Genomic DNA, 16,006 nt, shown 5'->3' with positions numbered 1-16,006 from the left:
AGTCCACTATTATTGACAATCAAAATATGATCTGAACTGTAAGGAGTTAACTGAAAAATGAGTGTTAACTGAAGTTTTCCAGTACAGATCATAACTGAAGTTATTCAGAGAATATAGTGACATCAAATGCAGTTAATTAGTCTTAATTGAATCTTAGTTTGTATTGTTGTCAGAGATTCACACATGCTCCCCTAATTATTTTGTCTGTATCTTTAGATTATCTACTTAGGCACAATCATACACAATTCTGACTGTACTGTAACAATTGTACTCCATCAAAATGTTAAACAGAAAAACACTTTGTGGATAACTTTGTTTTCCTATGACTGAAAACTGAATGTAGAGTTTTTGCTGCCCTTCATCAGAACTTCATAAGAGAGCTGCTCCAATTTCGGCAAAGTTTCTTTGCATAATGCTATGACTTCTGACTAATTAACATAAATTCAGTTCTCATGCAATCAACGAATTCCAACAAAGTCTATTTTATGATTTGTGACTCCGGATGGTCTGAAACTATCACTGAATTTTGTGTTCGGTTTTCAATTTTCTGGAGGCAGACAAAGTTGTAGAGAGGGGAAACTGACTTAACCTTGGGAGGGAGGAAGGAGGAAGGAGGAGAGGTACCTGGGCGGGCACGGCCGGTCGCCGGAGGGGTCGGGGTCGGCGGCGGCGGCGTCGAAGGGATGGCTCGAGGGCGTTCGAGCTCGTCCGGGTCCTCGTAGTCGAAGAGGAAGACGGCGGCGGTCCTCCTGGGCGCCTCGGTTGGTCGTGGGGAGGCCGGCGGCCACGTGCTTCGCGGGTCGGCGGCGGTCGTCGTCCTGCACCCCGTGCCCGGACTGAGGTAGAGGCGGTGCAGGGCAGGGGCCGACGCGGGGAGGCTGTCGGTGACGGCGAGGTCGCGGAGGCGTCGGCGATGGCGGAGCTGCAGTGGTGGGGGGCGCGGGGGCGGCGGCGTCGTGGGTCGGGGCAGCGTGCGGGGGGGGGGAGTGGATCTGGCGAGAGGGAGGGACAAAGGGGTCGGGCGAGTTAGAGCTAGGGGGAAGATTACTAATGGCGCACCCCCGAGCAGTGCACCATTAGTATGTTTTTTTTATAGCAGTGGCGCACCCCCTAGCAGTGCGCCATTAGAAATCTTTTTTTAGATAGCAATGGCGCACCACCCGAGCGGTGCGCCATTAGTATGTTTTTAATAATTTTTTATAAAAACAGTAATAATTTTTTTATGAATATGAAAAAATATCATCAAATTTGTTATTTGAAAATATCATCAAATGGGGGTGCTCGGCGGCGGTGGAGCGGGCTGGGGAGGGTGCGGGGGATCGACGGCGGCGGGGCAGGGTGCGGGGGCTGCTCGGCGGCGGTGGAGCGGGCCGGGGAGGGTGCGGGGGGTCGGCGGCGGCGGTGGAGCGGGGGAGGGTGCGGTGGGTCGTCGGCGGCGGTGGAGCGGGGGAGGGTGCGGGGGGTGCTCGATCGGCGGCGGTGGAGCGGGCCAGGGAGGGTGCAGGGGTCGGCGGCGGCGGTGAAGCGGGGGAGGGTGCGGTGGGTCAAAAAATATCATCAAATTTGAAAAAATATTCATGAATACAAAAAGTGCCCATGAAATTTGAAAATATTCATGAGTTCAAAAAGTGCCCATGAAATACAATCGAGAAATGAAGGCTACAATTTAAATACAATCGATCTTAGCTAGCTATCTGTTCACAATCTTCTTGCCCTTATTTTTCGTAAATGGAGTTCTTCTCTTGAACGGACGCCCTTTAGGTAGGGTGGTCCTGCTTCTTCTTGTGGTGTATGCTGATACTTCATCGTCGTCGTCATGTTCCATCTTCGGGTCGCCGTACTTGTCGAAGTCTTGCTCATTGGCAACTCCATCCATTCCGATGATCTTCCTTTTGCCTCTCCTCACGACAACACGACTGGGCTTTGACGGGTCGGTAATGAAGAAGCATTGGTCCAGTTGGGAAGCCAGTACCCATGGCTCATTTTTTGCGGTGACGTTCGCGCCCGCGGTCTTGGATTTGGCTTCGGGTATAACCATGGTGGTGAAATACCGTTCTTCTATTATGACGCTCTTGGCCCATCTGACACGGAACATCGGGACCTTCTCTCCAGCGTAGCTCAGCTCCCAGATCTCCTCGATCCTTCCGTAGTATCTGTCCTTGTCGTTACCGGTGTAGGATTCCATCGTTACCCCGGAGTTCTGATAACCATCGCTCTTCATGTCCTTGTCCTCGGTGTAGAATGTGTAGCCGTTGATATCGTACGCCTCATAGGTCATCAGGTTGTGCTCGGCGCCCTGTGACAAGGCGAATATGAGTTGTTCTTCCGCGGAAGAATCCTCATGTAAAGGGTACGACAGAAGCTTCGGCTTGAACCAACGCGTGAAACATGAGTTGTGCTCTTTGATTATATCTCCGTCCGTCCTCTGTTGGCCTCGGTCATTGTACATCTTCTCAATAAAGGTTTTGTGCTCTACCACCCAAGGATCGACCACATCTATGTGTCGTAGCGCGACTAGGTCTGCTCTTTCAAAGTCGGCGAGTCGACCCTCGAAGTCGACATGCATTTTGCGGCAACCCTCACGGTGACCCCATCCAGCGAGCCTACCGAGGTGCCTGTTGACGGGCAGACCAACGGGGTTCTCGATGCCTAGATAATTCGTGCAGTAGGAGATGCACTCTTCGGTCAGAAAGCCCCTGGCTATGCTTCCCTCTGGACGTGACATGTTGCGAACGTATCCTTTGATGACACCATTCATCCTTTCAAACGGCATCATGCTGTGCAGGAACGTCGGCCTGAGTTGGATGATATCCTCCACGATATGGACCAGCAAATGCACCATAACGTCGAAGAATGCGGGCGGGAAGTACATCTCAAGCTCGCATAGTATCACCACGATCTCTTCCTGTAGCCTTCTAAGTTGCCTCATGCCAACCGACTTCCGAGAGATGACGTCGAAAAAGTTGCATAGGCCAAATAGCGTTTCACGGACGTGCGCGTCCATGATCCCACGGATTGCAACTGGAACTATCTGCGTCATCAGCACGTGACAGTCGTGAGACTTCATCCCGCTGAACTTCTGCTTCGCTGAGTCTAGGTATCTGCTTATCTTCCCCGCGTAACCGTAAGGAAGTTTTACTCCTACGAGGCAGGTGAAAAACTGATCGATCTCCTCCTGACTTAGAGTGAAGCACGCGGGAGGGAAGTCATTTCCGGTCTTCTTGGCCTTTTTGCCTTTGCGATGACTTTCCGTGTCCTGCTTCGCCTCATCATCATCATCATTAGCATGAAGCTCCTCCCTGATGCCCATTGATTTCAAGTCTGCCCTTGCTTTCGGCCCATCTTTGGTCCTCTCTGGCATGTTGAGCAGGGTACCAAGCAGACTCTCGCACACGTTCTTCGTGATATGCATGACATCAAGGCTGTGAGGCACACGGTGGATCTTCCAGTACGGCAAGTCCCAGAAAACAGACCTCGTTTTCCATACCTTCAGCAGCGGCTCTGGCGCCTTTCGCTTCTTTCCCGGCTCTGGCGCCTTTTGCTTCTTTCCCGGCAGTGGGCAATCTTTCCAATTTTTCAACATCTCGTCTATTTCCTCGCTGCTCCTCGTACGCGGGCGTCTTCGGGGTTCGGTTTCACCATCGAACAGATCCTTGCGTTTCCTCCACGGGTCATCATCGCCAAGCCACCTTCGATGTCCCATGAACACGGTTTTCGAAGACCCGAGATCTCTATCTAGTTGGCGATACGTTGTGTCATCCATGCACCTGACGCATCCAGAAAATCCGTGGACCACCTGCCCCGCGAGATATCCGTAACTGAGATAGTCGTGCACCGTCGTGAGCAGTGCGGCTCTCATAGGGAAATATTCTTTCTCTGCGGCGTCCCACGTATTGGCTGGTGTTTTCCACAGCGTGTCTAGCTCCTCTTTCAGCAGCCCCAGATACAGATTGATGTCGTTCCCTGGTTGTTTCGGCCCTTCAATTAGCATACTCATGTGAATGTTCTTCCTCTTCATGCACAACCAGGGGGGAGGTTGTACATCCACACAAACACAGGGCAGGTGCTATGTGTGCTTCTCTGGCAGCCAAACGGATTGACTCCATCGGTGCTTGCGCCCAGCACGATGTTCCTTGGATCCTTCCCAAATTCTGGGTGTTCGAAGTTCAACGCTTGCCACTGGCTCCCATCCTTAGGGTGACTCAGCATCTTGTCTTTTTTATTTATCTCCGGATCATTTGCGTCATCTTCTCGCTTCTTCTCCTCCCTATCTGCGTGCCAACGCAGGAGCTTTGCTACCTTAGGGTCCGCGAAATACCGCTGCAGACGAGGAGTGATCGGAAAGTACCACACCACTTTTCGAGGAGCTTTCTTCCTCTTCTTGTATCGAGTGACGCCGCACACCGGACTGAAGGAAATATGCCCTAGAGGCAATAATAAAGTATTATATATTTCCTTATATCATGATAAATGTTTATTATTCATGCTAGAATTGTATTAACCGGAAACATAATACATGTGTGAATACATAGACAAACAGAGTGTCACTAGTATGCCTCTACTTGACTAGCTCGTTAATCAAAGATGGTTATGTTTCCTAGCCATAGACATGAGTTGTCATTTGATTAACAGGATCACCTCATTACGAGAATGACGTGATTGACTTGACCCATTCCGTTAGCTTAGCACTTGATCGTTTAGTATGTTGCTATTGCTTTCTTCATGACTTATACATGTTCCTATGACTATGAGATTATGCAACTCCCGTTTACCGGAGGAACACTTTGTGTGCTACCAAACGTCACAACGTAAATGGGTGATTATAAAGGTGCTCTACAGGTGTCTCCAAAGGTACTTGTTGGGTTGGCGTATTTCGAGATTAGGATTTGTCACTCCAATTGTCGGAGAGGTATCTCTGGGCCCACTCGGTAATGCACATCACTATAAGCCTTGCAAGCATTGTGACTAATGAGTTAGTTGCGGGATGATGTGTTACGGAACGAGTAAAGAGACTTGCCGGTAACGAGATTGAACTAGGTATCGAGATACCGACGATCAAATCTCGGGCAAGTAACATACCGGTGACAAAGGGAACAACGTATGTTGTTATGCGGTCTGACCGATAAAGATCTTCGTAGAATATGTGGGAGCCAATATGGGCATCCAGGTCCCGCTATTGGTTATTGACCGGAGACGTGTCTCGGTCATGTCTACATAGTTCTCGAACCCGTAGGGTCCGCACGCTTAACGTTACGATGACAGTTTTATTGAGTTTTGATGTACCGAAGGAGTTCGGAGTCCCGGATGAGATCGGGGATATGACGAGGAGTCTCGAAATGGTCGAGACGTAAAGATCGATATATTGGACGACTATATTCGGACTTCGGAAAGGTTCCGAGTGATTCGGGTATTTTTCGGAGTACCGGAGAGTTACGGGAATTCGTATTGGGCCTTAATGGGCCATACGGGAAAGGAGAGAAAGGCCTCAAAAGGTGGCCGCACCCCTCCCCATGGTCTGGTCCGAATTGGACTAGGGAAGGGGGGCGCACCCTTCCTTCTTTCTCCTTCCCCCTTCCCTTCTCCTACTCCCACAAGGAAAGGAGGAGTCCTACTCCCGGTGGGAGTAGGACTCCCCCCTATGGCGCGCCTCTCCCCTTGGCCGGCTGCCTCCCCCTTGCTCCTTTATATACGGGGGCAGGGGGGCACCCCAGAGACACAACAATTGATCCTTGAGATCTCTTAGCCGTGTGCGGTGCCCCCCTCCACCATATTACACCTCGATAATACCGTTGCGGAGCTTAGGCGAAGCCCTGCGTCGGTGGAACATCATCATCGTCACCACGCCGTCGTGCTGACGAAACTCTCCCTCAACACTCGGCTGGATCGGAGTTCGAGGGACGTCATCGAGCTGAACGTGTGTAGAACTCGGAGGTGCCGTACGTTCGGTACTTGATCGGTCGGATCGTGAAGACGTACGACTACATCAACCGCGTTGTGATAACGCTTCCGCTGTCGGTCTACGAGGGTACGTGGACAACACTCTCCCCTCTCGTTGCTATGCATCACCATGATCTTGCGTGTGCGTAGGAATTTTTTTGAAATTACTACGTTCCCCAACAGTGGCATCCGAGCCTGGTTTTATGCGTTGATGCTATGCACGAGTAGAACACAAGTGAGTTGTGGGCGATATAAGTCATACTGCTTACCAGCATGTCATACTTTGGTTCAGCGGTATTGTGAGATGAAGCGGCCCGGACCGACATTACGCGTACGCTTACGCGAGACTGGTTTCACCGTTGCGAGCACTCGTTGCTTAAAGGTGACCGGCGGGTGTCTGTCTCTCTCACTTTAGTTGAACCGAGTGTGGCTACGCCCGGTCCTTGCGAAGGTTAAAACAGCACCAACTTGACAAACTATCGTTGTGGTTTTGATGCGTAGGTAAGAACGGTTCTTGCTAAGCCCGTAGCAGCCACGTAAAACATGCAACAACAAAGTAGAGGACGTCTAACTTGTTTTTGCAGGGCATGTTGTGATGTGATATGGTCAAGACATGATGTGATATAATGTGTTGTATGAGATGATCATGTTTTGTAACCGAGTTATCGGCAACTGGCAGGAGCCATATGGTTGTCGCTTTATTGTATGAGATGCAATCGCCATGTAATAGTTTTACTTTATCACTAAGCGGTAGCGATAGTCGTAAAAGCAATAAGTTGGCGAGACGACAACGATACTACGATGGAGATCAAGGTGTCAGCCGGTGACGATGGTGATCATGACGGTGCTTCGGAGATGGAGATCACGAGCACGGTGCTTCGGAGATGGAGATCACAAGCACAAGATGATGATGGCCATATCATATCACTTATATTGATTGCATGTGATGTTAATCCTTTATGCATCTTATCTTGCTTTGATTGACGGTAGCATTATAAGATGATCTCTCACTAAAATTTCAAGATAAAAGTGTTCTCCCTGAGTATGCACCGTTGCAAAAGTTCTTCGTGCTGAGACACCACGTGTTAATCGGGTGTGATAGGCTCTACGTTCAAATACAACGGGTGCAAAACAGTTGCACACGCGGAATACTCAGGTTAAACTTGACGAGCCTAGCATATACAGATATGGCCTCGGAACACAGAGACCGAAAGGTCGAGCGTGAATCATATAGTAGATATGATCAACATAGTGATGTTCACCATTGAAACTACTCCATCTCACGTGTTAATCGGACATGGTTTAGTTGCTTTGGATCACGTAATCACTTAGATGATTAGAGGGATGTCTATCTAAGTGGGAGTTCTTAAGTAATATGATTAATTGAACTTAAATTTATCATGAACTTAGTCCTGATAGTATTTTGCAAATTATGTTGTAGATCAATAGCTCGCGTTGTTGCTTCCCTGTGTTTATTTTTGATATGTTCCTAGAGAAAAATTATGTTGAAAGATGTTAGTAGCAAAGATGCGGATTGGATCCGTGATCTGAGGATTATCCTCATTGCTGCACAGAAAAATTATGTCCTTGATGCACCGCTAGGTGACAGACCTATTGCAGGAGCAGATGCAGACGTTATGAACGTTTGGCTAGCTCAATATGATGACTACTTGATAGTTTAGTGCACCATGCTTAACGGCTTAGAATCGGGACTTCAAAGACGTTTTGAACGTCATGGACCATATGAGATGTTCCAGGAGTTGAAGTTAATATTTCAAGCAAATACCCGAGTTGAGAGATATGAAGTCTCCAACAAGTTCTATAGCTAAAAGATGGAGGAGAATCGCTCAACTAGTGAGCATGTGCTCAGATTGTCTGGGTACTACAATCGCTTGAATCAAGTGGGAGTTAATCTTCCAGATAAAATAGTGATTGACAGAATTCTCTAGTCACCATCACCAAGTTAGTAGAACTTCGTGATGAACTATAGTATGCAAGGGATGAAGAAAGTAATTCCCGAGCTCTTCGTGATGCTGAAATCGACGAAGGTAGAAATCAAGAAAAACATCAAGTGTTGATGGTTGACGAGACCACTTCAAGTGTTGATGGTTGACAAGACCACTAGTTTCAAGAAAAGGGCAAAGGGAAGAAGGGGAACTTCAAAAGAACGGCAAGCAAGTTGCTACTCAAGTGAAGAAGCCCAAGTCTGTACCTAAGCCTGAGACTAAGTGCTTCTACTGCAAAGGGACTGGTCACTGGAAGCGGAACTACCCCAAGTATTTGGTGGATAAGAAAGATGGCAAAAGTGAACAAAGGTATATTGGATATACATGTTATTGATGTGTACTTACTAGTGTTTATAGCAACCCCTCAGTATTTGATACTGGTTCAGTTGCTAAAGAGTAGTAACTCGAAACGGGAGTTGCAGAATAAACAGAGACTAGTAAAAGGAGAGGTGACGATGTGTGTTGGAAGTACTTCCAAGATTGATATGATCATCATCGCACACTCACTATACTTTCGGGATTAGTGTTGAAACTAAATAAGTGTTATTTGGTGTTTGCGTTGAGCATGAATATGATTTGATCATGTTTATTGCAATACGGTTATTCATTTAAGTCAGAGAACAATTGTTGTTCTGTTTACATGAATAAAAACCTTCTATGGTCATACAGACCAACGAAAATGGTTTGTTGGATCTCGATCGTAGTGATACACATATTCATAATATTGAAGCCAAAAGATGCAAAGTTAATAATGATAGTGCAACTTATTTGTGGCACTGCCGTTTGGGTCATATCGGTGTAAAGCGCATGAAGAAACTCCATACTGATGGAATTTTGGAATCACTTGATTTTGAATCACTTGGTACTTGCGAACCGTGCCTTATGGACAAGATGACCAAAACACCGTTCTCCGGTACTATGGAGAGAGCAACAGATTTGTTGGAAATCATACATACAGATGTATGTGGTCCGATGAATATTGAGGCTTGTAGCAGGTATCATTATTTTCTGAGCTTCACAGATGATTTGAGCAGATATGGGTATATCTACTTGATGAAACATAAGTCTGAAACATTTGAAAAGTTTAAAGAATTTCAGAGTGAAGTGGAAAATCATCGTGACAAGAAAATAAAGTTTCTATGATCTGATCGTAGAAAAGAGTATTTGAGTTACGAGTTAGGCCTTCAGTTAAAACAATGTGAAATAGTTTCACTACTCACGCCACCTGGAACACCAAAGCATAATGGTGTGTCCGAACGTCATAACCGTACTTTATTGGATATAGTGCAATCTATGATGTCTCTTACCAATTTACCACTATCGTTTTGGGGTTATGCATTAGAGACAGCTACATTCACGTTAAAAAGGGCACCATCAAAATCCGCAGAGACGACGCCTTATGAACTGTGGTTTGGCAAGAAACCAAAGTTGTCGTTTCTTAAAGTTTGGGGTTGCGATGCTTATGTGAAAAAGTTTCATCCTGATAAGCTCAAACCCAAATCGGAGAAATGTGTCTTCATAGGATACCCAAAGGAGACAGTTGGGTACACCTTCTATCACAGATCCGAAGGCAAGACATTCGTTGCTTAGTATGGATCCTTTCTAGAGAAGGAGTTTCTCTCGAAAGAAGTGAGTGGGAGGAAAGTAGAACTTGATGAGGTAATTGTACCTGCTCCCTTATTGGAAAGTAGTTCATCACAAGAAACGGTTCCTGTGACGTCTATACCAATGAGTGAGGAAGTTAATGATGATGATCATGAAACTTCAGATCAAGTTGTTACTAAACCTTGTAGGTCAACCAGAGTAAGATCCGCACCAGAGTGGTACGGTAATCCTGTTCTGGAGGTCATGTTATTTGACCATGACGAACCTATGTACTATGAAGAAGCAATGGTGAGCCCAGATTCCGCAAAATGGCCAGAGGCCATGAAATCTAAGATGAGATCCATGTATGAGAACAAAGTATGGACTTTGACTGACTTGCCCAATGATCGGCGAGCCATTGAGATTAAATGGATCTTCAAGAGGAAGACGAACGCTGATAGTAGTGTTACTATCTACAAAGCTAGAATTGTCGAAAAAAGGTTTTTGACAAAGTTCAAGGTGTTGACTACGATGAGAGTTTCTCACTCGTATCTATGCTTAAGTCTGTCTGAATCATGTTAGCAATTGCCGCATTTTATGAAATATGGCAAATGAATAAACAAAACTGCATTCCTTAATGGATTTATTAAAGAAGAGTTGTATATGATGCAACCAGGAGGTTTTGTCAATCCTAAAGGTGCTAACAAAATATGCATGCTCCAGCGACCCATCTATGGACTGGTGCAAGCATCTCAGAGTTGGAATATACACTTTGATAAGTTGATCAAAGGATATAGTTTTATACAGACTTGCGGTGAAGCCTGTATTTACAAGAAAGTGAGTGGGAGCACTACAGCATTTCTGATAAGTATATGTGAATGACATATTGTTGATCGGAAATCATGTAGAATTATTCTGTAAAGCATAAAGGAGTGTTTTGAAATGAGTTTTTCAAAGAAAGACCTCGGTGAAGCTGCTTACATATTGAGCATCAAGATCTATAGAGATAGATCAAGACGCTTGATGAGTTTTTCAATGAGTACATACCTTAACAAGATTTTGAAGTAGTTCAAAATAGAACAGTCAAAGAAAGAGTTCTTGCCTGTGTTACAAGGTGTGAAATTGAGTAAAGACTCAAAGCCCGACCACGGCAAAAGATAGAAAGAGAATGAAAGTCATTCCCTATGCCTTGACCATAGGTTCTATAAAGTATGCCATGCTGTGTACCAGATCTATTGTATACCCTACACTAATTTTGGCAAAGGAGTACAATAGTGATCTAGGAGTAGATCACTGGACAGCGGTCAAAATTGTCCTTACTGGAATAAGGATATGTTTCTCGATTATGGAAGTGACAAAAGGTTCGTCGTAAAGGGTTACGTCGATGCAAGTTTTGACACTAAATCTAGATGAATCTAAGTCTCGGTCTAGATACATATTAAAAGTGGGAGCAATTAGCTAGAGTAGCTCCGTGCAGAGCATTGTAGACATAGAAATTTGCAAAATACTTACGGATCTGAATGTGACAGACCCGTTGACTAAAATTATCTCACAATCAAAACATGATCACACCTTAGTACTCTTTGGGTGTTAATCACATAGCGATGTGAACTAGATTATTGACTCTAGTAAACCCTTTGAGTGTTGGTCACATAGAGATGTGAACTATGGGTGTTAATCACATGGTGATGTGAATTATTGATGTTAAATCACATGGCGATGTGAACTAGATTATTGACTCTAGTGCAAGTGGGAGACTGAAGGAAATATGCCCTAGAGGCAATAATAAAGTATTATATATTTCCTTATATCATGATAAATGTTTATTATTCATGCTAGAATTGTATTAACCGGAAACATAATACATGTGTGAATACATAGACAAACAGAGTGTCACTAGTATGCCTCTACTTGACTAGCTCGTTAATCAAAGATGGTTATGTTTCCTAGCCATAGACATGAGTTGTCATTTGATTAACAGGATCACCTCATTAGGAGAATGACGTGATTGACTTGACCCATTCCGTTAGCTTAGCACTCGATCGTTTAGTATGTTGCTATTGCTTTCTTCATGACTTATACATGTTCCTATGACTATGAGATTATGCAACTCCCGTTTACCGGAGGAACACTTTGTGTGCTACCAAACGTCACAACGTAAATGGGTGATTATAAAGGTGCTCTACAGGTGTCTCCAAAGGTACTTGTTGGGTTGGCGTATTTCGAGATTAGGATTTGTCACTCCAATTGTCGGAGAGGTATCTCTGGGCCCACTCGGTAATGCACATCACTATAAGCCTTGCAAGCATTGTGACTAATGAGTTAGTTGCGGGATGATGTGTTACGGAACGAGTAAAGAGACTTGCCGGTAACGAGATTGAACTAGGTATCGAGATACCGACGATCAAATCTCGGGCAAGTAACATACCGGTGACAAAGGGAACAACGTATGTTGTTATGCGGTCTGACCGATAAAGATCTTCGTAGAATATGTGGGAGCCAATATGGGCATCCAGGTCCCGCTATTGGTTATTGACCGGAGACGTGTCTCGGTCATGTCTACATAGTTCTCGAACCCGTAGGGTCCGCACGCTTAACGTTACGATGACAGTTTTATTGAGTTTTGATGTACCGAAGGAGTTTGGAGTCCCGGATGAGATCGGGGATATGACGAGGAGTCTCGAAATGGTCGAGACGTAAAGATCGATATATTGGACGACTATATTCGGACTTCGGAAAGGTTCCGAGTGATTCGGGTATTTTTCGGAGTACCGGAGAGTTACGGGAATTCGTATTGGGCCTTAATGGGCCATACGGGAAAGGAGAGAAAGGCCTCAAAAGGTGGCCGCACCCCTCCCCATGGTCTGGTCCGAATTGGACTAGGGAAGGGGGGCGCACCCTTCCTTCTTTCTCCTTCCCCCTTCCCTTCTCCTACTCCCACAAGGAAAGGAGGAGTCCTACTCCCGGTGGGAGTAGGACTCCCCCCTATGGCGCGCCTCTCCCCTTGGCCGGCTGCCTCCCCCTTGCTCCTTTATATACGGGGGCGGGGGGGGGCACCCCAGAGACACAACAATTGATCCATGAGATCTCTTAGCCGTGTGCGGTGCCCCCCTCCACCATGTTACACCTCGATAATACCGTTGCGGAGCTTAGGCGAAGCCCTGCGTCGGTGGAACATCATCATCGTCACCACGCCGTCGTGCTGACGAAACTCTCCCTCAACACTTGGCTGGATCGGAGTTCGAGGGACGTCATCGAGCTGAACGTGTGTAGAACTCGGAGGTGCCGTACGTTCGGTACTTGATCGGTCGGATCGTGAAGACGTACGACTACATCAACCACGTTGTGATAACGCTTCCGCTGTCGGTCTACGAGGGTACGTGGACAACACTCTCCCCTCTTGTTGCTATGCATCACCATGATCTTGCGTGTGCGTAGGAATTTTTTTGAAATTACTACGTTCCCCAACACGGACATATGGTAGACTCCGCGTGCTCGTCCCGATAAATGATGCAATTGTTCATGCACACATGGTATTTCACGTGCGGTAAATCCAGAGGACACACGATTTTCTTCGCCTCCTCGAAACTGGTCGGGCACTTGTTCTCCTTGGGAAGACGTTTGTGCCAGAATGACATGTTCTCGTCGAAGCATGCGTCGGTCATTTTGTGTTTTACCTTCATCTCCAGAGCCATGAGCGTTACTTTCAGGCGGGTATCCTCGGTCCTGCATCCTTCATACAATGGAGTAACCGCATCTATCTCCAGTTGATCCAGCTTGGCTTTCTCTCGGGCGACAGCTCTTGCGTTATCCGTCTGCTTGAGAAGCAGCTCTTGAATATGAAGGTCCTGCACCCAGCCCATCGATGGTCCATCATCGTCTGCTCCGCCGGCATCTTCATTTTCATGATCATGCCCTTCGTCTGCTCTGGCATCTTCCTCATCATCATGTCCGGCATCTTCTACATGATGACTGTGTACAGCATCACCGTCGTGATCATGTCCTGGAGATTCTTCGTCTTCTCGCCCGCCCGAGCCGCGGTGGTTGTCTTGCTGCCCTTCCTCATTTCTTGCCCGGCCCCTATGGACGACTTCATAGTCGTCTTCATAACCTTGCCACCGATAGCCATCCATGAAACCACGCAAGAGCAGGTGGTCCCGCACCTGCCCGGAATCCGGGTCCTCAATAAGGCTCTTCAGCTTGCATCTTCGGCACGGACATCTTATCTCCGTCTCGTTCTTTTGAAGCATCTCGGCCTTCGCGGAGCTCAAAAACCTATTCACGATGCCTTCGGTCATCGTGCGAACCATGGTCGCCTGCGGGGTAGAGTAAAACGATATTTTAGAACCAAGAAAAAATTTGGCATGACTTTCCCTAAAAATAGGACCAAAAAGAATGCATAGTGCCAAAATCTCGCCGAAACGGAAATGAATCAACATTCCGGCAAAATATTGGCAACTATCGCATTTCAAATACCGGTACCTGCAAACACAAACATATATGCAACACCACAAACATACATAGATCTAGCTAGGCCATAAAAAATGCATGTGCACGTTGTTGGAGGGAGAACAACATAAAGATAGCTTCCCCCTTACTTACCTATCAAAAAAGGTAATTTAACCACTTAATTTGGATGAATTTATGGTGCAAATGAGGTGAGGAGGAGGAGGCAGCCGAGACAAGCTTGGAGGAGGAGGTGGAGAGAATGAAGTGGGGAAAGTGAGTGGGTAGGTGTGGCTGTCCAAAATATTTAGCTGGTCCCAGGTTACTAATGGCGCACCACCTACAAATGCGCCATTAGTAACCCTGGTTACTAATGGCGCACCTACTGGTGGTGCGCCATTAGTAGTTTTGCAAAATATATATATATATATATACACACACTAATAGCGCACCAGGGCACAGTGCGCCATTACTAGTTTAAACTAGTAATGGCGCACTATACCCTGGTGCGCCATTAGTAGTTTTGCAAAAAAAATATAGTAGTGGCGCACTATGTGGCTGGTGCACCATTACTAGTTAGAACTAGTAATGGCGCACTGTGCCCTGGTGCGCCATTAGTATGTTTGAAAAAATAATAATACATTTTTTGTTACTAGTGGCGCACCGTGTGTCTGGTGCGCCATTAGTGTCTTTCACACTAATGGCGCACCAGCACATGGTGCGCCACAGTGGCGCACCACATGTCTGGTGCGTCATTAGTGGCCATTTCATCTATAGCCCTTTTCCTAGTAGTGAGCTTCCATAGAAGAAGAGCCGGGTAGTCGGCATCGGAGTCAAATCACTGCTGGACATGATACTCGACCACCCGTGCACGATCCACTCTGCCTCGTCGGATAAACCAGCCACCCACAAAAGCAGGCACTGTTGGGTTGTCAAGCAAGTGGCAAAAGGATGATGGGAGTTCCTCAATAACCCCAATAGCGGAAGGGTTCGGGGTGTAGAAATCGACTGTACAGAAGAACAATACACGTCCGAGGACAAAGATGTACATATGATCTATGAAACACACTCATCAAGAAATCAACGGAAGAGAGCTCTTCGAGAGATATGTACCATTGAAAACACAACGACTTCGGACAATAAGTGGTCGGACGTCATTGAAAGCACAACGACTTCGGAGAATAAGTGGCCGGACGTACCGATCACTTTTGACCACCAAGACCCTGACTTATATAACATACCGAGGACCCTAGGGGTACAAATCCTAGTTGGCTACGTGCGGTGAGGTCGAGTTCTCCCGGCTATGTACGGTGAGGTAGAGTTTTCCATGATCCCAGCTAAGAGCATCTCCAATAGACGGTCCAAATGTAAAAATACCTAACTTTTGGACCGTTTAGGGCAAAAAACGCTGCTCCAACAGACGGTCCATATGTAAAAAAAAATTGTACCGCGGCCTCCTCGTGATGTAAAATACAACACCTCGCGGTGCAAATTTACATCACGAGATGCATCTGGTGCAAATTCGGCGACCGCCCACCAACGCCCAACCGCCACTTCATTTCATTTCACAGCCGCGCCTGTCCGCCCGCCCGAACACCAGTCGGCCAGAATCCGCCACCGTCGCCGCCGCCGCCCCAAATCGCCGCGCCGCCCTCCGCCGCCTTCCTCGCCGGAAGCCGTCTCGCAGCCGCCCGGGCGCCGCCGAATCGGGAGGCAGCCGCGGTAGGATTCGGCGCCTCCGGCGGTCTGGCTGCCCATGTAGGCCTCCGCCGGGTCCTTAGGCCGCCGCCCGCCTCCGCCGCCCGCCGCTGCTCGCTGGCCCGCCCCGTTGCCACCGCCTCCCGGCCCCGCCGCCGCCCCGCACTGACCCTGTCCAGCCGAGCTGCCGTCGCTGCTGGTCCGTGCAGCGTGCCTGTGCCGCTGCTCGTGGTGTTCGCGTCGGCTGCTGCCCGCCTCTGTCGCTGCTGGCCGGCAAAGGAGCACGTACAGGGGAGCTCGGGCTCTGGCCATGGCGACCACGGACCAGCACGGGA

Source organism: Triticum aestivum, chromosome 6D, assembly GCF_018294505.1.
Source record: "Triticum aestivum cultivar Chinese Spring chromosome 6D, IWGSC CS RefSeq v2.1, whole genome shotgun sequence".
NCBI lineage: Eukaryota > Viridiplantae > Streptophyta > Magnoliopsida > Poales > Poaceae > Triticum > Triticum aestivum.
The sequence above is the reverse complement of the archived record's forward strand: the minus strand, read 5'-3'. Positions refer to the sequence as shown.